Source organism: Peromyscus leucopus, chromosome 3 (genome assembly GCF_004664715.2).
Source record: "Peromyscus leucopus breed LL Stock chromosome 3, UCI_PerLeu_2.1, whole genome shotgun sequence".
NCBI lineage: Eukaryota > Metazoa > Chordata > Mammalia > Rodentia > Cricetidae > Peromyscus > Peromyscus leucopus.
The window spans coordinates 38,317,751-38,340,221 of NC_051065.1; the positions used below are offsets into that span (position 1 = coordinate 38,317,751).

The 22,471-nt window shown below is 43.8% G+C and overlaps 1 protein-coding gene across 2 annotated transcripts in view; it reads right to left on the reverse strand.

The window, feature by feature from the left end:
• The window catches only part of Ccdc146 (coiled-coil domain containing 146), a 157,663-nt gene that overhangs the window by 97,804 nt on the left and 37,388 nt on the right, over positions 1-22,471 (reverse strand). The gene's annotated exons all lie outside the window — the stretch shown is intronic.

The following is a 22,471-nucleotide window of genomic DNA, read 5'->3' on the forward strand; positions in this document are numbered from 1 at the left end:
AGTTTGTGGCATTTAGCTCTCTCTCCTCTTTGCTCTCATTCATGTTACTGACAGGTTTAGCACTCCTTTCCTTATGATGCAGACTCTTAGCAAGGTCTTCCTTAATGACTGTGAAGAGCCAGAAATGAGAAAACAGGTTCACTTGGAGAACCTGGCAAACAGCACTCCCCAACATGATTGAGTCTCCCTCCCTTAGTGTTTGTTTGCTTGGAAGACACTGTTGCTTTCTTTGCTAAAGGAATGGTTTAATTTCTCCAAGCTCCCCCATTCTACACAAATCTTTAACAAGGGCATGCTCTGATATCAAGCATAAAACCACACAGGTGGTAAGGTCTTTGCACACCCTTGCCAGTTTAGCAAGAATGTGAAGGAAGATGTATTTACACAGATTTTGAGGTAGTGTGACAAGGAAGAAGAAATTTTAGAAGTGGTTGAGTTTGTTGGTGTATGTACATTCAACAAAATTATCCATTCAAAGATGAGTCAAGGAGAAATGTTTTGCTCTAATAGTTTGCCTACCTAATTAACATAAACCTATATTCAATGTCAGCTTATGTTAATAAAGCTGAGAAGCCAGAAATGTCTTAAAACTCTAAGACGTTTTGGAGGTAAGAAGTCTGTGTGGAGTTTGCCTTAATTAATTTAACAGATACTTGCACGTGTTCCAGAAAGTCTCCTTGGAGAGTAGGGTGTACCATTGATCAACACAGATAAGCCCTGCACTCTGAGTTTAAACCAGGAGAAACTTTCGTGAGGAAAGAGCAGGCAGATGTGAGAGAGTTAGAGGAGGTGCTAATTAGTACAGGGTATGCAGGGGAGACCTCTCTGTGGTGATGACATGCTAACAGATGTAGAGAAAGGACTAAGAAAGATGAGAAAATATCTGAGAAGAGCAAGTTCCAAGCCAAGGGAGCAAGAAGCATCAACGTTTGGAGTCTGGAGAGCAGTTGACACATTTGAGAGTCAGCAAAGGGACCCATGTGTGAAAAGCAGAGTCTAGCCTGCTGGGGTTAAGAAAGCAAGACAAGAGAGAATCATAAAGGGCTGTGGGTGAACAGAGGGGAGCGCCACTGTGCCTTGTGAACAAGGATGCTTCTCATGCTGAATAGATAGAAAGTGATGTTTTGAACAGAGGAGGGACATCATCTCCTCCAGTTCAAAAAGGATGGCTCTCTTGCTGTGGATACAGGGCTTTTCCAGTATGATAGTGTGCTGTGGGATGGTCTGTATGTCAAATTGCTCTGATTGGTCAATAAATAAAACACTGATTGGCCAGTGGCCAGGCAGGAAGTAGGTGGGACAAGGAGAGAGGAGAATTCTGGGAAGCAGAAGGCTGAGGCAGAGAGACACTGCCAGCCGCTGCCATGACCAGCAGCATGTGAAGATGCCAGTAAGCCACCAGCCACATGGCAAGGCATAGATTTATGGAAATGGATTAATTTAAGCTATAAGAACAGTTAGCAAGAAGCCTGCCATGGCCATACAGTTTGTAAGCAATGTAAGTCTCCGTGTTTACTTGGTTGGGTCTGAGCGGCTGTGGGACTGGCGGGTGACAAAGATTTGTACTGACTGTGGGCCAGGCAGGAAAACTCTAGCTACAATAGTGCTTACACTACGTTGCTGAGGAATGACAAAAGCACAGACTTCGGTGTTTATGGTGAAGTCCATCTGTTTTGAGGTGGATCTGACAAGATTTGATGGTCAAAGTCAGTTGTGGATAGCAAAATAGATAAATGAAATAAAAAAAAATAGAGGTGTCACCTCAAACCTCTACTTCAGACTGAGTAACTTTGGAAGATGGAGCTGTCATTAACTGAAACAAGGAAGTCATCTGCAGAGGGAATCTGTATGATGAGTGGCTAAGAGTCAAGTGAGGGTAGGTAGCCACAGTTTAGAACTTGTGAACTTCAAACACCTCCAGGTGGAATTCAGGAAGAACACCTCAGGTTTAGAAATGCATTTGAGAGTTGCTCAGTTACAGATGTGATGAATCCATGGGACCAGAAAAGATAACCCAGTAAATAAGTGGACACGGAACACAGATTTTTCTGCAGGAGACTGGACCAATTCACCTTGCAAAGAGGTTGGAGGTAAAGAGTAACCAGGATCCAGCCATCCTGTGATTGCACCAGAGAGGTCTCAGGGATGTCTCCATCAGAGGGAGGATTTCACTCCCACAGGACGGCGTATGGGTTCTAGATCATTTTAGATTTTCTTTTCATGCTAACAAAAAAGTACTTTTTTGCTGAGTCTTGTTGTATGTCTTAGATAACATTATGGTGTTAGCAATGTTCTTCTGTTGAATTAATTGCTGTCTTAAAAACAAGTGTGGTGTTACACATTGGAAAATACTTATTTTGACTTGGAAAATCATCCACCATAAAAGAAGGAGTCAATGACCTTTCAGAGCCTCAGATTCTGTCCCTCTGGGACTCCAAGTTTGTTGACAGCATACTATCTAGTTTGACAAATCATTTAATATCATTAGGGTACAACATTGTCATGATTATGAATAGTTTAACACATACCAATTTTAGTCCCCCTTTTTTTTTTTTAAGAGATATCACTGATGTTGAATTATTTCTTTCACAAGCATTTTATAAGAATTACCCAAGTTAGAGGTGGCCTGAACTCAAATTCCGAGTCCTTCTCATCATATTAGCCCTGGATGAGGATGACGGCAATGTGCACCAACCCTGCATGGGACACGCTCCCAGGACTCTTCCAGCATTTGCTGTTCACGGTGGTAAAGCTGCACAGGAGGCAATGTCTTCCATCTCACACACAGAAGCTTCCCGGGAGGGAAGCTGTCTACCACTGTCCGCCATTTGTGGGCCATCATCCATTTCCAGCTTTCCTGACATTCTTGGTGTATTTCTAAGAAGGACTAATTTCTACAGAAATGCTCCAACAGTGACCTTCATTATCATTCCTCCTTGACTTTCTTTTAAATCTTAGAAAATGGAAAATAACTCCAAATTATATCTTGTTTGAGCTGAAATTATATCTTATTAAAACAATTATATAATTTTTTGGACAGGAGACATTTTTAAATTAATGTATTTTCAAGGGTGTTAATGTCCTACTTAACCTCGTGTTTAAAAACTGTCCTCCTGAAGCTAAGTCAGATTTGTAACAGTGCTGACAGAAAGGGCAGACAGGTCCTCATGCTGTCCAAACACTACTTGCTCCATGGTTACAAGGCAGGATTCACTGCTAGATACATTTTGCTCAAACACAAAGTACTTTGCAAGTTATCTGAAAGCTGAACAACTTCTTGTGGAAATGTCAAAGTTCTTATTTTCATTTGTTAAAGAAAACAATTTTTATAAAGCTTATCACTTGAAAATAAGTGATATTAGTGAGGGTTACTTTAAAAAAAATTCTATCCTATCTGAGCAAATGTTTAAAATTTTTTGAGATTTCATTTATTTGTATTTTATGTGTATGAGTGTTTGCCTGAATGTGTGTGTGTGTGTGTGTGTGTGTGTATGTGTGTGTGTGTGTGCAACGTGCATGCAGTGCTCTTCGTGGCCAGAAGAGTGTGTTGGATCTCTTGGACTAGAATTACAGAGGATTGTGAGCCTACACATGGGTGCTAGGAACTAAATCCAGGTCCCCTGGAAGGGCAGCCAGTGCTCTTAACTGCTGAGCCATTGCTCTGGCCATTTGGACAAGTTTTAAAACCCAATTAAGCCAACTATTAGATCTCCCCCTCTGAGGGACCCAGACAGTGGGGAATTGTGGAAGTGTGGGGAACAGGACAGATACCTTCATTGTAATTATGGGGTTGGTGTTTAACAGGCTGAACTTCAGGTAGAGATTCTCAACCTGTTTGCAGTGGCTCCACACCTCTATAGACATGTCAGGGTTGTCAAAGAAAGCAGGCCTGGAGAAGTTGAGATGATCTGTAGCCTGAAACACTCTCCCAACTAAAAGAGCTCAGCTTTTCTAGATCTTCAGGTCTTTTACTGAAAGAAACATTTGATAATCACTCCTTCTCTGCCACATGTCCCTTGAGGCTTCAGTTGTGAAATAAAATAGGATAGTTGCATGATGGTTCTAATACGTAAATATGGAATATGAAAATACCAAGAACTCAGGTTGACTTTATATGAAAACCGCATTCAGAAACACAGAAGCCTCTTTTTTACATTTGCTTTTAAAAGTGATGATCATGTGTATCCACTCTTTTGAAAACCCATCACAGCAGGGGCGAGGTTACATAAGAAGTGAGCAAGCGCTGCTTGGAAGTGAGAGGAGTCAGTACAGTAGAGCAGGGGTGAGGTTACAGAAGGAGACACCAGTGGAAGTGAGATCCTTTGAGAAAACGCTGGGACCCCAGCTGGCCTTGGAAAATGGCTAGAATTCTGAAGCACAGCACACTCCCTCCTGGGTACAGAAAGAGCGCAAAGGCGCCAGCAGAGAGGAAAATCCAGGAACTAATTTGGCTGTAGCACGTGGGTTCTGGCAGGAAGCAAGAACAAAAGGAATGGTGGATTCGATTGCTGAGGGATTTGACTGTTGGGGACGAGGAAGTGGCAATGATCAAGCCAGGGGAACTTCAAATCTGAGTGTTTATAATTTCCTCCTGCTGACTGTAGCGATGCTGGGTGGGAAGCATCTGGAAAGAAGTCTGAACACTGCTTCATAAAACAATGAAAGGGCCAAAGATGTCAAGAAGAAAGTGGGTGGAGACGCAAAGAAAAGCACAGCCTGAGGGTGGGGCGGCCAGCGTCTGGAGCTCTTTAGGGTCTGGGAGGCATGTGAAGTTTCCCCTGCTGATAGGAATTTTAGGCAGTTTTGCACTGGATGAGCCATGAAACTCACGCCTCCTTTTCCTGAGAGGACACCTTAGCAGTGCCAAGTGGCTTCTCAAGGCTTTCTGCAGGGAATCTACATTTCCTGCTGGTCAAGGCAGTGAAGGAAAAAGTTTTATTCTACTCACACATAGGTAGCCCATTGAAGGGCTCCTCCAGTGGTCTCTCTGGAGTGAGGGAGGGGGCTGCTGGTGATGTGAATACAGAGTTCCTGTGTATGGATTCTAGGGGTAGGAGAGAAAAGACCAAAACAATCCTGAAATAATGTGAGGCCACCACAGTAAGCAGAGCTGAAATGAGCTGAAAACAATGCTCTGTCAGTAATCTAAGTCAATCCTCAGAGAACTAGCAGCTAGCACACAGCTAGAACTAGGGACTGTTTTGTTCAGTCATTCCCACACCACCTACTGATCTTTTCCATCAAGTTATTAAGATTTAAGCTATCCAAAGCCTGTTTATGCCCATCACAGGTAGTAAAACTGTCTTTAATTCTGAGGACTAATAAAGCTAATTCTTGTACCCCCCCCCATTCACGTTTCTGGCTCTACCCAGGTGTCCCTGTTTGCTTCAGTTTGGTTCATGTGGGTGAGAATATGAAAAGTACTTTTGTGACAAAAGACAATGGACTTGGAATTGGGTTCTAAACTCGTTGCTGGTGTCTCTTTCCCATTTTCCTTCATACTAACTGTAGCAGATGGAGCAAAGGTTAAAATGACTCAAATCATCAAGGTCCTATGAGAAAACACAAGAAACAAATTTATAGCCTCCGAGTAACAAAGGTCTTTCAAAGTGTAACAAAACCCTGGAGCAGCAAAGCAACCATTGATTCAAGTACATAGAAAGATAAATTTCCACACAGGGAACAAACCCTGAGAGCAAACTAAAAAATTAGTCGATAAACTAAAAGGCTTTTATAAAGTATAATATATAAAGAATTTCTATGGGTTTATAAGAGAAAAGTCAAGCCACCTAGTGAAAAATAGTTGTTAAGAAAGGAGGTGGTTGCCGGGCGTTGGTGGCGCACGCCTTTAATCCCAGCACTCGGGAGGCAGAGCCAGGAGGATCTCTGTGAGTTCGAGGCCAGCCTGGGCTACCAAGTGAGCTCCAGGAAAGGCGCAAAGCTGCACAGAGAAACCCTGTCTCGAAAAACCAAAAAAAAAAAAAAAAAAAAAGAAAGGATGTGGTGGTACACGCCTTTAATTCCAGCACTTGGGAGGCAGAGGCAGGCGGATCTCTGTGAGTTCGAGGCCAGCCTGGTCTACAGAGCAAGTTCCAGGACAGGCACCAAAGCTACACAGAGAAACCTTGTCTTGAATGAAAAAAAAAAAAGAGAAAAAAGAAAGAAAAGAAAAGACATGCATACACAAAGGAAGCACAAAGGGACCTCTGCATTAACCACACGCCTAGTTTCTACAAAGCTGATGCATTCCATCTGCCCTGCAAGCATGAGCTAGCTACACCTTGTTCTGTACAACCCGATAACGTGATATGTATGAGTCACCTAGCTTTAGTTTCCTGCTTCTCAACTCATCCTTCCTTTGACCTCTCCAGCTACACCTTTCAAATACAAGCTAACCAATCCAGAGTGCATACTCCATCTGCTTTAAGCACCTCGGAGCCAGGCACTAGACAACCAGCCCCCTGCACATAACACCCCAGAAACCACAGGAATTATTCAGACTGGCTGTTCCTAGAAGCCTGCTTACCCTGTCTCACCTGCTCGTCAGCTCAGACACCACAGTAAAGTTTCCTCTCCAGTCTTTCCTTCCTGTCTGCCTGCTCATCTACTCTAGTACTTTGCCCCTGGCCCCTACCCCATGGTATCATCCTCTCAGGAACTGTGAGTAATAAAATATTTCTGTGGTGATCATCTCCTGACTTGTCGGCCTTCCCATACTTCAAATTTTCTATTACTATGTTATCTTTGTGTGTGTGTGTGTGTGTGTGTGTGTGTGTGTGTGTGTGTGTGTGTGTTTGCCATGGGTTCTCATGTAGCCTAGGCTGGCTTTGGGTTTTCTATGTAGCAGAGGACACCTTAAATTCCTGACCCCCCTGCCTCCACCTCCCAAGTGCTGTGCCACTGTGCAGACTTACCCAGTGCTGGGAACTCTGAACCCAGGGTTTTGTGCATGTTAGGCAACCACTCTGCTAGCTGAGCTACACCCCTAGCCCAGTATGCTGCCGTTTAGAGTAGTCTGATATATAAATAGAAGCTCCTCTCTACTCATTTCAAGGTAAATATAAGGGCTATGGTAAAATAACACCACCCCCACATAACAACGGTCAAAACAATACAGGACATATAACGACAATGAAAGAAGAGGCCATGAATTGGAAAGAGAGCAAGGAGGAATATATAGGAGAGCTTGGAGGGGGGAAGGGAGAAATGATGTAAATATATTATAATCTCAAAAATAAAAATTATTAAAAAACATTACGTGGCATGCAGAGCTGGTTGGAAAAAGGGAGACCCATTTATGGTTGTAAATTGTTACAATCTCTAGGGAAGGCATTGTAACAATGGAGACACATTTTAAATACACAGACTATGTTCCAGCAATTCCATTTCTGGATATATAACTATGTTTTAAAAACAGGATCTGGAAGAGATATTTGCATATCATGTTGAGAGAAGCTAAGAAATGGATGCAGCTAAAGTGTTCACTGACATGAGAGTGGGTAGTCACAACAGGCATCATTAATCTCAGGGTGAAAGTCTGACCTGTGCTCCAGCATGGGGAACCTTGATGACACCATGCTAAGCGAAATAAGTCAGCTACCAAAAGAAAAAAGATCTGTGGTCACACTTACAGGGGTGATGTGGAGCAGCCACACACAGGGAGATGGCGGGAAGAGGTGGTTTCCAGGATCTCCAGGAACGGGAAGTGGGTACTATTTAATGAACTTGAAGTTTCGGTTTTGCTGGTGGGAATGTTCAGGAGAATGTCGGAATGAAGCAATAGGATGCTCAGCTTCACTATAAACTTAAAAATTAATACATTTTATCATAAAGATCCAGCAACCCCACTGTTAGGAATTTGTCTCTTTAATCTGATAATCCCAGTGTGAAATGGTGCATAAAAGGCTATTCAATCTATCATTGTTTCTAGTTGAAACATAAGATTAGAAATGACCAAAACTCTCAGGACAGAGAATTACTTAAAATGTGTTATACAAAATATTATGTGAACCATAAAATAATATAAAAATAATTTGTATGTGTAAAATGCAAGTGTGTATATTGTAATACCACTTCCTTGTTTGTGCATAGACTTCATGTTATGCTACATAAAAGATGGTTCATAACCATTGCTCTGAGGGGTGGACTTCAGACAGTGGAATGGGATAGGAGGCTAACTTTCATTGTATATGGTTTTGTGCCCTTTGAATTCTATGCTACATGCATATTTTACAAATTAAAGATTAGCTTTACTTTAGAAGTTAACCTCATGGTGGAATCAAACTCTGCTGTGAAACTTTTGAACTTCCCAGCCTGGGCGCATCTCACTGCTCAGCACTGACAACTTGATCTTGCTGTGAGAGTGACTGATGGTGTTATATTCTCTTCCTTTCTGGTCCGACTCATTAACTAGTGTCCTCTGCAAATCTGCTTCCCAAATGGTCCAATTCCCAGTCCAATTCTGCTTTGTTTATTGCCCAGGGCTCTACCTATGGATGTCGATACCTTCTGACCATACATTCATACATAATTGAAAAGGGTATTCTTGATTTCAATACTTAAGCATCCAGTTTCAGTTCCCAATATGAGTAGTTCTTCAAATGCTAATGGTACACAAGACATACAATTTCAGAGAGTCACAGCTTTCCAAAGACAACTTATTTCCCTGCAAGGAATTTTCTTTCTTGAAATATTTCTCCTAGTCCTTATTTTCAAAACCAGTATCTGTTCACAATAACTACTAAAACCAAACAACAACAACAACAAAAGAAAACCAGCATCCAATTTTAAAGTCCTCTCCTCCAACCCTGAGGATGGAACCCAGGGCCTCACACAATCATGCATCCTAACACTGAGCCTACACCACCAGCCATTTTATAATACTTTGAGACAGGATTTCCATAAATTGGCTAGGATCGCCTTGAACATGATCTTCCTGTCTCTACCTCCATAGCTGAGAGTATTACACCACCATGTAATGTTTAATCGCTTTCTTATAACAGATAAAATATCAATGAAAAATAGAAGCAACAAAAACTATTGAACTTGAAAACACACACACCAGTGTACACGCTCACACCCCATGGGAGGCCCACATTATGTCAGGAAACATGAAGACACAGATAAAGCAAAAGGGAGGAAAAGAATCCATGTAGATGAGGGTCACATGGTGGTTACTCCATTTTCCTGCATCTTACCCTTGGGCCTGATGAACTGTAGATGTTCAGGGAAGATGTTGAGCATGAGAAGGTAAGAGCCCTTCAGGTAGGAAGGGGTGAGAGGGGAAGAAGCCCTTCAGGTAGGAAGGGGTGAGAAGGTAAGAGCCCTTCAGGTAGGAAGGAGGGAAATGCTAAGTCTTGCCTGCCCTGGTTTTTACTGTTCTTTTGACTCCCACTTGCTCCTTTTTAATCAGTTTTTTTTTTTTTTTCCCAGACCATTTTTCCTGACAGCAACCTAGATTCCGGGCCAGAACCAGCCTTCCTGTCTGGTGAGAGTGAGGCCACCTCACAAAGGACCCTCTCTTCGCTGGCCCTGTTCTGCAGTGTACACTTCATTGGCAGGACTCAGAAGTAGTGATCTGCTCTAGAACAAGCAATAGGGCCCATATAATGGTGATGCAAATAATCTTTATGAATGGACACAAGCCATGTAGATATCTAAATATTGAAGTGCATCCCTGGTTCATCTCAAGTTCTCCTTCCATAATGAAAATCATTTAAAATCTCCATCCTACAGCCAGAGTGAAAGCTACATCAATCAATCAATCCATCCATGAAAATAAATAAAGCCACCTTTATGAGAGTGGTGTGAGACCTGTCAACACTGTTTAGTAAACTATGAGTTTCTTTAAAATTTCTTAGCAGCCACACAAAATCTTACAGTACTTTTGTAAGGCTGCCTGGATGTTTGAAGAAAAAGTGAAAACATGCCAGCAGTACTAAGATTTATAGGAAAATTTTAAAAACCATTAAAAAAGCCCACATCCTCCAAGTGTACCTATTAATGAAGTATGGAAACTAAAAAGGGAAAGGAATGAAAGCTATATGACAAGAACATTACATATTTATCTTTCCCATTTATATATAGTATTTATCTTAAAGGTCAATGTATAAAATCCTAAGTGCTTAAATGTGTGAATCATGAGTGATGTCATGTTCAGTAAGAGTGAAGGTAAGACATGGAAGACAGGTTTCCTTCCTCCTTCTGTGCAGGTATATAATCCAGGGGAAGCCTCCAGGATTGAAGAAATGATGTCAGAATCCCTTCTCCTCACAGAATCCATAGGAAAAGTAATCCTATATCCAAAGCTCCTTTGATAATAAGCTCCTTGTGGTTGGGAATCATATCTGTATCTGTTGTAGCTAGCAAATTTATTAGTTAAGGCATAAAACAAGTAAAAGATATTTTAGTTCTTTAAAAATGATTTTAAATCTCATTAGGGACTGTCTCAGAATCTCACCAGTAGAGCTACAGAATGTCAAACCCAGAAAAACAGTCAAGCTTTGGTAGCACCAGAAAGCCCCAGTATATTTTCAGAAACCAGTGAACACTCCCAATGTATTTATCTGGAACAAGCCCTAGGAGGACAAAATGCATAAAAACTATCCTTTGGATGTGTGAGTATGTAAAGGCAATGGCTTGTAAATCACACAACCAAGTACACAATGGCAATATCATTTTATACACAGTGCCACTGGGTTGTTAGACTCACTGAAGTAGCAAGTTGTGGTCCTCTATGGAGTAATCTGAAAACAATCAAGACCTAACTCTGTTGCTCTAGCCAAGGACTTCTGCAAGCTCCAATCCACATGCTAGACATTCCTCTTAGATCTGCTGTTCTTCTTAACTCTGTCACTTCTGTTACAATAATTTATCCAGTTTCCTAATTCTAAACGTCAAGTTAGATTCCTTCCCTCACCCCATCTATCCAGACAATAAGTCCAGAATTTTCCCTTCTTCACGTCTCTCCTAAACGTGCTCATTCCTCTTACTCACCATGCCTGCCTTAGGGCAGTCCCTTTGTCTTCGTCCTGTCTCAGTGGCCAGGGGGGAATAGAGCCAAAGTCAGGAGACATTTACACGAGAAACAAAGGACAGAACACAAGGGAATCTGCTTGGGAGAATACTGGAGGTGCTCTAAGAAATTTACCTTGGACCCTGAAGATATGCCAAGTACATGTGTGATCAGTGAGGGCAAAATTCAAAGATAGGTCTGGAGCTGTATCTCCTCTTGTTTTAGACTTACTGACTTCAAAACCCTTTCCACATCATCTCTTCCCATGGTGACTGGCTCTCTTTTTCAGTTCTAGTAACACTGTACGTTCTAGGTCTGCAATCATGAATTATCCTTCCTTGACATTTAACATTTCAAGCCACTTTTCCCAAATAAAACTTCTAAAGAACAGAATATTTCCTATGTTTTATCTATGAATCCGTACGGTACCTAGGGATACCACATAGGATCTGTTTAAAAGAAAGGAAGGAGGTTAGAGATTTAGCTCAGTGGCAGAGCACTTGCCAAGCAAGCTCAAGACCCTGGATTCATCTCTAGCACCAGAAAGAAAAAAAGACAGAATTGAAACAAAGGAGTGGGGCTGGAGATTCAGTTCAGTGGTAGAGCACTTGCCTGGCAATCATAAGGAAAAAGACAAAATTAAAACAAAGGAGGGGGGCTGAGAGGTGGCTCAGTAGTTGAGAGTGCTTTCTGCTCTCCCAGAGGATCCAGGTCCCAGCACTCATGTTAGGCTGCTCACAGCTACTTTTATTTAACTCCAGCTCCATGTGATCTGATCCCCTCTTAGTGAACTCAAATAGATGTGGCATACATATACACAAACATGCATGCATACACACGAATACTTTTTTAAATCCTTAAAAGGGGGGAACTGGAAGAATAAGTTTGGTTTCTGTAGCTTTAATAATAACAGTGACAAACATTTCTTAGCATCATGCTGGCATACACTGGGCACTGTATAAATATTTCCGAAGTAGATTAAGATATATAGATTAAGTTTTATAATCTCAATTCTTATCCAATGTAGCACTCAACTAAAATTGTTATACTGAAAAGCTTCTGTATGCCAAAGGACAACATCATTTGGACAAAGTAGCAGCCAACAGAATGGGAAAAGATTTTTAGCAACTGCACATCTGATAGAGGGCTAATATCCAAAATATATAAAGAACTCAAGATATTTGATATCAAAAAAACCAAATAACCCAATTTAAATAATGGGTACAGATCTAAACAGAATTCTCAATAGAGGAAATTCAAATGGCTGAGAACACAAAGAAATGTTCAACATCCTTAGCCATCAGGGAAATGCAAATCAAAACTACTTTGAGATTCCATCTTACACCTATAAAAATGGCTAAGACCAATAATACAAGTGACAGCTCATGCTGGTGAGGATGTGGAGCAAGGGGGAACACTCCTCTATTGCTGGTGGGAGTGCAAACTTGTACAGCCAATTTGGAAATCAATATGGCAGTTCCTCAGAAAGGTGGGACTCAATCTAGTTCAAGATCCACCTATACCACTCTTGGGCACACACCCAAGGGTGCTCAATCCTACCACAAGGGCACATGCTCAACCATGTTCATTGCTGCTCTATTCATAATAGTCAGAAATTGGAAACAACCTAGATGCCCCCCAACAGAAGAATGGATAAAGAAAATGTGGTACATTTACACAATGGAGTACTTACTAGGCTCTTTAAAAATAGTATCACGAAATTTGTAGGCAAATAGATGAAACTAGAAAAAAAAATCATCCTGAGTGAGGTAAATCAGACCCACAAAGACAAATATGTTATGCATTTGCTTATATCTGGATATGAGCCATTAAATAAACGATAACCAAACTATAATCCATAGACTCCTAGAGGTTAGGCTTAGAAGAAGGTACTGGGGGGAACCTGGGTCTCCGTGGGAGAGGGAAATAGAATAGATTTTATGGGGGGTTGATAATGGGAAGGGAAGGTGGAGGGAAATGGGATTGAGGAGAGAGACAGCTAGAACTGAGGGGCATTTGAGAGGCAGTATGGAAACCTCGTCCAGGGGAAACTCCCTATATTATATGAAGGCAATCCTAATGAAGTCTCCAAATAATGGGAGAGATGGAACCCCAACTGGCCATCTCTTGTCACCAAATAAAGCTTCCATTACCAGGACTGGGTTTCATTTAATGGAGTTGTTGGCTGAAAGGGTCCCCTGGGAACCCAGGCTGTTGCCAAGACAATAGGTTCCTTCCCACAAGCAAGGCCCCATTGCTGAAGGCAACACCCACACAACTCATTGAACATAGAGAGGTTGAGCTGGTGCCTACATAGAACTATGTTCTGGTGTTTATGACATGGAAAGTTTCCTCTGTGGGCCACCAAAACAGAAACATAAAAAATACCAACCCAACCTCAAAATCTTTGATCTACAATCTGTCTTGACTGCAAAATATGCTAGGGCAATGGTGGTACAAGCCATGTGGGAGTAACCAACTGATGTCTGATTTGACTTAAGGCACATTCCATGACATAGAACCCATACCTGACACTGCTTGGGTAAACATGAACCAGAGTCTAGACAGCCCAGGGACCTAGGGTAAAACCAAATACTCTTAGTCTAAAAAAAAGTAACAATAAAATGACTTCTAATGATATTCTACTAGACCCATAGGTCAGCATTTATTCAGCTATCATCAGAGAGAGTGCTTCCTGTAGCAAACAGGAACAAATACAGAGAGAACAAATATACCAGGGGAACAGTGTCCTCTCAATCAAGTGCATAAAGCTCGTGAACTCACAGAGACTCAGCAGTGATCGAAGGCCTACACAGGTCTGCACCAGGTCTCTGCATACATACTACAGATTCCAGTTTAATTCCTTGGTGGGACTCCTGAATGTATAAACGAATGGGTCGCTGATTCTGTGCCTTCTCTTGGGGCTCTTTTATTTTTCCGTTGGCTTGGCTTGTCCAACTTTGATATGATGGTTTTTCTTTTGCCTTATTGTCAGGGACAAGGACAGAATCTCTAGTTAGTGGAAAAATACAGACACCCCCCCCCATAAGACAGGGAACTAGATCATCTTACAGTGAGGTTGCCTAGCAACAGGACATTGAGTCAGAGCCCTTGACCCTCTCACCCTGTAAACATCCTATACAAACATCCTGTTAGCTTGCCCCACTTTATGCAGATGACAGCTTCTTGCTCCCCCCCACCCTGCAGGAACTATATAAACCTTTCTGCAAGAGAAATAAAGTGGCACCTTGATCAGAATCTAGACTTGGTGTCTTTCCTTTGTATCTCCTGTCCCTACATTCCCTCCTTAGGATGGTGGAGAACCTGTTGTAGCCCTGCAGGTGCCAACGTGGATGAAACCACCTCTTAAGGTTTGGAACGTCGTCTCCCGGAGGAAGACCAAGGCCTTGGTGAAGTTGTTAGGTCCCCCTGAAATCACCCGGTTCAGGATGTGATCCTGGAGGAGAGCGGAGACGACGCAGGTAAGAAAGTGACGAGCCATGGGACAGGCAACATCGTCACAGGATTTATTCATTTCTGGCCTAAATGAGCCCCTCAAGATACAAGGAACTAGGGTTAAAAAAAAAAGACCTTAAAGCCTTTTTTATTAACGACATTCTTAGGGTCTATAAATATTCCCCTGACATGCAAGAGCTTATTAATATAAGAAAAAAAATCTTCAAAGAAGCCTTTCACTCTCCTTCTACCTGCCCTAAGATCCCCGGAGCACTTTCTCGAGTGCCTTTGGTCTGTCCCTCAGATCAAGACCTCTGCTCAATGGAAGAGGGGATGATCATGACTTTTAAACCTAGGAATCCTCAGGAGTCTGCCCCTGCCCATCTTTATCCCTCTCTTAACAATTTTACTTCTAACTTCCCTCTAGACCCTGCCCAGGAGGCCTCCCTAGAGGGTTGGTCCGAGGGTAGTGATGTTTACAATTGATTGATCACAACTAGTTGCAGATTTCTTTGTTCCTTCTCCACTCCCACTACTTCACTTGAACAGCCGTCCTCAAAAACTTGGATGCTAAAGAAACTTCTCGGTAACTCTCCCTATGATACAAATACAACACAGGCAAAATTCCCTCCGGCCGAGAGACTATTCGGGCCGGACAAGAACAAAAGTACCTTCCTTAAACACTTGACCTTTGAAAACGCAAACCCTGCCTGCCAGGAACTAGGGCTTGGGGTAGCTACTGGTGCTTTTGGGATTTGCCAGGCAACCATGAGTCCCCTGGGTGTCTAGAGGGGACAGGGGACATTTTGTCTCTGGATGGGCATTCGCCTGGTGTGCAGGATGGGGCCGTCTCTGTGATCATGTTTCTGCTCCAACAGAGTAAGGCTGGTCTGGAGGGGGTGATGGTAGAGGATCTCAAAGTGTAGGAGATATTGGCAATGGTTTGTCTTTATGGGGGTGGGGCCAGAGCCGGCCTTGGAGGTCGTTCCTGGGACTGGGGTGCTGATGGGGTCGGATGCTTGTTGTTGTGGAGGGTCAGGTCTTAATGGCACAGGGGTGGGGGTGGGGGAACTTGTGGTACCGTGGAGGGGGGAGGGGAGGGCCTTTTCACCTTGGCACCTGCCGGCTCCTTCATTCATGGGGAGAGAGTCACAGGGGCCAGCAGGGGGAGGGGGAGTCTGGGGGAGCCAGCATCCTTCTGATTCTCATGATGTGAGGTAGGAGAACATTCAGCATTAACACCATTGCTAATCATCACAGAAAGACTAAATCCTGTTAATGGTGCCATAAAAGAGATACACTCTGCTCCCAGATGGTTGCTGGAAGGCCTGGTTAGAGCTCTAAATATACCTGGTCTGCCCAGGAGAGATAGCCCCTCTCCTGAGGAAACTTCTTCTGTTTAAATGCTGTCCCTCCGGCAAGCAATCCAGGCTGTGGTCCTCACCTACAGCAACCCCCACCAGCCCTTTAGCTCTGTTATCACTCTGCTCAGAGTTCCTGTGGTGGGGACAGCGGAAACTTTACAGCAAACTGTGTTTGAGACCTTTCACACAGTATACAAGTCCCATAGTCAATCACATTCTGGGCTGAGCAGAGACATTGCTTGTCACAAATCCAGTCTAACAGCAGGGGTCATGTTTCCAAGGGCAGTGCTGAACTTTCATCCAAAGTGTCAGAAAGGCTTGTTGGACTTGCTGGCCTTGGTGTCACAGGTGGTCATAGCCATGTTGGGCCAGCTTGACACAGCCTGTGGCTGGCAGGTAGCACAGCAAACAGGGCAGCACCAGAGATGCCACTCAGGGCACTTAGGTCCCTTCCACCTAGACTAACCTATTATTCCTCAGATCAATTCCTAGATCTCTAGGAAGAGAAGCCACACTGAGACGACTGCCTTGACGGGAGCCTGTTACTGCCATCACCTTAGCAGTCCTTCTGGGGGTTGGAGCAGCGGAAACAGGCAAGAAAATTGCCTCTCTGGTCCTGTCCAACCAACATTACTCTGAGCTTAATTGTCCATAGATGAGGATATTGCCCAATTTGAACAGGGAATTTCTGCCCTCGAGTCATCCCTTTTCTCCCTAGCTGAGATAGTTTTACAGAACAGGAGAGGCCTGGATCTCCTCTTTTTACAACAGGGTGGCCTTTGTACTGTGCTCAAAGAGGAATGTTGCTTCTTTACAGACCACACCGGGGTAGTCAGAGATAGTATAGTAAAGGTTAGAAAAGGACTAAAAAAAGAGAGAAAAAGGAGAACAAGAGCTTGGGTGGTTCTAGAATTGGTTTTCCAACTCCCCTTGGCTAACAACCCTTCTTTCCTCCCTCCTAGGGCCTGTTGTAGGCCTGCTCCTGGTCCTTGCCTTTGGGCCTTGGGCACTTTCCTGGCTCACTCGGTTCCAAATAACAGACCAGCTGGCCAGACAGATCCAGGTTCATTCCCACTGCTTTGATATGCCGGACTGCAGGGTTGAAATTTCCCCTGAGGAGAGATGCCCCACACAGACCCCTTCACTCGGGGAGGCTGCACCTCTGTGTGGGAAAAAGGCTCACTCAAGGCATGATTGGAGTGCATTTGGGACTGCACAGGCTGGGGACCATGGTATCCCAAAATCCCGAGAGCCTGGATTATATGCCCTGTTGCATAGTGGTTGTGCAGTAACAGCCATGCGCTTACCCATTTCTGCTCCCTCAAAAAACTGCACGGTCCATTGATTCCCGCACTATGGGGATGCCTGTGGTGCTTGAGTCTGGAGAGACATTCCCTCTCGGACCTTTTCACAACCTTTAGAGGGATAGGGCCTCTGTAATCCTCCATGCAAAGCCTCTTTCAGAGCCCTCCTTATAGACCATTCGAACCTGGTTTATGTTGGCCCTTAGATTTATTACTAAGAAGGGGGAGATGTCAGGGACAAGGATAGAATCTCTAGTTAGTGGAAAAACACAGACCCCCAATAAGACAGGGAACTAGATCATCTTACAGTCAGGTTGCCTAGCAACAGGACATTGAGTCAGAGCCCTTGACCCTTTCACCCTGTAAACATCCTATACAAACATCCTGTTAGCTTGCCCCACTTTATGCAGATGACAGCTTCTTGCTCCCCCCACCCTGCAGGAACTATATAAACCTTTCTGGAAGAAAATAAAGGGCACCTTGATCAGAATCTAGACTTGGTGTCTTTTCCTTTGTATCTCCTGTCCCTACATTCCCTCCTTAGGGTGGTGGAGAACCTGTTGAAGCCCTGCAGGCGGGGCACCTTATTATATTTTATTCTGTTTTAAAAAGTTAACAGTAAAGAAAAATTTAAAAGCAGCCAGAAAAGAGACGGCCCACACACTCAGTAGCAAGACTATGACAGTGGATTTCTTGTCAAGAAGTGTCTGCTCCCGAAGACAGCTGCGCAAACGATTTTTTCCCACTGTGATAAATAAAAAGTTTAGAGGATGAGATGCTTTTAAAAACCTTGTTATAAAACCTTATTTATGACAAGTTTTCTAAACACAGCCATGCATAGCTTGACACCCATTGCTTTAGTGAGGGTCATTCTAACAACACGCTAAAACGCTTTATCAACTTAACCCACAGTGACAGGATTCTGGGTGCCATCCTGACTCACACGTGTCCCCGTGACAGGATTCCATGTGCTGTCCTGACTCACACGTGTCCCCGTGACAGGATTCCGTGTGCTGTCCTGACTACTCACACGTGTCCCCGTAACAGGATTCCGTGTGCTGTCCTGACTCACACGTGTCCCCGTGACAGGATTCCGTGTGCTGTCCTGACTACTCACACATGTCCCCGTGACAGGATTCCGTGTGCTGTCCTGACTACTCACACGTGTCACCGTGACAGGATTCCGTGTGCTGTCCTGAGTACTCACACGTGTCACCGTGACAGGATTCCGTGTGCCGTCCTGACTCACACGTGTCACCGTGACAGGATTCCATGTGCTGTCCTGACTACTCACACGTGTCACCGTGACAGGATTCCGTGTGCTGTCCTGACTCACACGTGTCCCCGTGACAGGATTCCGTGTGCTGTCCTGACTACTCACACGTGTCCCTGTGACAGGATTCCGTGTGCCGTCCTGACTACTCACACGTGTCCCCGTGACAGGATTCCATGTGCCGTCCTGACTCACACGTGTCCCCGTGACAGGATTCCGTGTGCCGTCCTGACTACTCACACGTGTCACCGTGACAGGATTCCATGTGCTGTCCTGAGTACTCACACGTGTCACCGTGACAGGATTCCGTGTGCCGTCCTGACTACTCACACGTGTCCCTGTGACAGGATTCCGTGTGCCGTCCTGACTACTCACACGTGTCACCGTGACAGGATTCCGTGTGCCGTCCTGACTCACATGTGTCACCGTGACAGGATTCCGTGTGCCGTCCTGACTACTCACACGTGTCACCGTGACAGGATTCCGTGTGCCGTCCTGACTACTCACATGTGTCCCCGTGACAGGATTCCATGTGCCGTCCTGACTCACACGTGTCACCGTGACAGGATTCCGTGTGCTGTCCTGAGTACTCACACGTGTCACCGTGACAGGATTCCGTGTGCTGTCCTGACTACTCACACGTGTACCCGTGACAGGATTCCGTGTGCCGTCCTGACTACTCACACGTGTCCCTGTGACAGGATTCCGTGTGCCGTCCTGACTACTCACACGTGTCACCGTGACAGGATTCCGTGTGCCGTCCTGACTCACACGTGGCCACAGCACACACGTTCTCCCCTGGCCCTCCATGGCGTCAGTGCTCCCTGTTCTCCAGCACCCACCCAGCCATGTCCAAATGAAACAATCCATTGTTTGTGCTCACGGCACTAAGACAAGTGACTTCATAGCTTCTGTATTGGGCAGAAACAGCACCTGGCACACGTAAAGTCAGTGCGACTTGCACACAGACGGGGCAGCACTGACCCCGCACGTGTATCAGCGTCTACCACGAGGCCATCCAGGGGCAGCACTGCTAAGCCTGATTCCAGACCTCCATTACGACATGGCGGCCTCACTCTTAGGTACATACCATGATAAATGAGTTCATATGTAGAAACCTGTGTAAAACAGTGAGATACTGTGCAGCAGTGAAAACAACCACACGGTTCTTAGACAACGGGTCATTAATGAATCTCACTGATACAATGACAAAGAGAGGATGTGTGGACAAAATCGTGCCACGTGATTTCACGTACACAATGTTGTCAAGTCAGAACAGGGGTTACCTTTGGTGGGGGCAACAACTGGGAAGGGCCCCAGAGAAACTTCTAGGTTACTAGAAATATATTTTGATTTGATTGAGGACATGATAGGAAAAATGATCAATTCAAGGACATTTAAAATGCATATTTAACTCTCAAACTGACAAAGAGAACACAGAAGGAGAAACAAAATCTGAAGAATGACAAATTCAACTCTCCATGTGCTAGTCATAAGCAGTGTGAAGATTTAAGGAGCAGCACACCTAATATTTATGAGTTTTACTTCATATATGTTATAGATGAAAAATTTTAAAACAGAAGTTTTCAACAGGGCAAGAAAAGTCTGTAGAGTACCAGATGCTTAGGCATCAGTGGACAAGTGGATGAGCAGAACTCCACACTAGCCCATAGTCCACTGATGGACTCACACGGGTCAGCTCCCAAGCATTGTTTGGAACAGTTCCTGCCTTGATGGTCTTAGGTAGTCATAATGATGCCTTAGGTAGTCATAATATCAGCAAGGAACTTTGAAGTTTTTTTGTGCAGTATCTTATGAGAAGATAGTCAGTAAATATTGGTTATTGACTGTGTACCAAGTCATGTCCATTTATAAATGCCATGAGAGTGAGAGTTGGGAGACCTGAGAAATTCCTGCAGTGTCCTGAAGGAAGGGGAAGTTCAGTGAGGTTCCGGAAGGTTGGGGATACCTGCAAGAGTTGCAGAGTGTGGTCCATGGAAGGACATCATTGGAATTTAAGTTGAAATGGCACAGATTTTATGTGACAATGTGAGTAGGCAGAATTTTGGAAAACCACCTTATATCACATATTTTAATACATGGAGTTTTCCCCAGGCTTCTGAATGTATCACCTCTAAATTTAGGAAAGTCTCTGATGATTGGACCAATGTCACGAGAACATTAGGGCCTAACTGAATAATTAGATTGAAAAGTTGTCAAGGCCTAAATAGCAGGGGACCATGAATGTCACACTAAACACACTTGAGTCTATGTCTGATGATGGGATCACACCTACACTCTGCCCCCCACAGAGCAAACACTAAACACACTTGACACACGTCTGATGACAGGATCACACCTATACTCTGCCACCCACAGAGCAGATCAACTAACTGTACAACTAGCATTAGCAACAGCACACACCGTGGGTGTGTCTGCTTTAATGTAACATAATTGTGGGTGTTTGGAAGTGGGCTCCTGGTAGATTTCCTTCAGCTGTCATCTGAACTCTGCCTATCTTCAGACACAGCTTCTACCTAAACAACTGAAGGAAAACCAGATACAAAACTTTAAAATCCTCACAGTCTTAGAAAATGATAAAATAATTGTAACAGTTCAGTTATATTGAACTACATCTCTATCTATCTATCTATCTATCTATCTATCTATCTATCTATTCAGAATTTTTTTTCTTATTGAGGAAGGAACCCAGAGTCTCACAAATGCAGAGTGAGTACTCTATAAATTAGCTGTACCCAGGCTCCTTGGTGGTGTTTATTATACAAGTAAAGTAGTGTTCAGCCAATAATTTGTTCTGCAAGACTTTGCACCTTTGAGGAATAACTCATAGGCAGTGGAGTTGCTAATGTTGACACTATACAGTGAGACAGTAAGATGGTTGGCACAGTGGTTGAGACCTCCTAAATGCCCCCCTGGATCAGACTTGACATACCTGTGGTTGTCAATCTCAGTTTTTAACTTGATGAAACCTAGAATTACCTGTGAGATGGGCTTTGGGGCATGCTATTAGGTTAACTGAGGCAAGAAGAGACATGCATTTTGAGTGGCACCATTCCCTGGGCTGAGATCTTGGACTGCATAAAAAGGAAAAAGTGAGTTGGACCCAAGCATTTGCTGCTCTCTGCTTCCTGATCATGGGTGTGATGTGACCAACCACCTCACATCCATCCTAGCTTGACCCCCACTATCACAGACAGCACCTTTGAATGTGGGCCAGATTAAACCCTTTTCCATTAAATTGTTTTGTCAGAGTTTATCTCAGCAACTGGAAAAGAAACCAAGGCTCTTCGTGACAAATAACTTGTACAACAATATGTATCCAGAGATTTATTTATTTATTTTTTTTTTTTGGTTTTTCGAGACAGGGTTTCTCTGTGTAGTTTTGTGCCTTTCCTGGAACTTACATTGTAGACCAGGCTGGCCTCGAACTCACAGAGATCCACCTAGCTCTGCCTCCCGAGTGCTGGGATTGAAGGCGTGCACCACTACCGCCTGGCCGAGATTTTTAAAGTTGTTAAAAATTGTTATGTTGAAGATAAATATGAAAGAGCTATCCCAAATTTTCTTTTGATTTTACAAAACACCTCTTTCGTGTTTCATCTTTGGATTAAAAAAATTCGCTGAGTATTTTACTACTAACATCATATAGCTATTGTCTTAGTTAGAATTTCTATTACTGTGATAAACACTATGACCAAAAGCAAGTTAGGGAGGAAAGGTTTTATTTTGCTTACACTTCCACATCACTGTTCATAACTGAAAGAAGTCAAGTCAGGAACTCAAACAGGGCAGGATCCTAGAGGCAGGAGCTGATACAGAGGCTATAGAAGGATGCTGCTTACTGGCTTGCTCAGTCTGCTTTCTTACAGAACCCAGGACCACCATACCAGGGGTGGCCCCATTCACAATGGGCTGAATGGGCTGGGCCCTCCCCCATCAATCACCAATGAAGAAAATGCCTTACAGCTGGATCTTAAAGAGGCATCATTTCTCAATTAGGGTTCCTTCCTTTCAGATAACTCTAGCTTGTGTCCAGCCA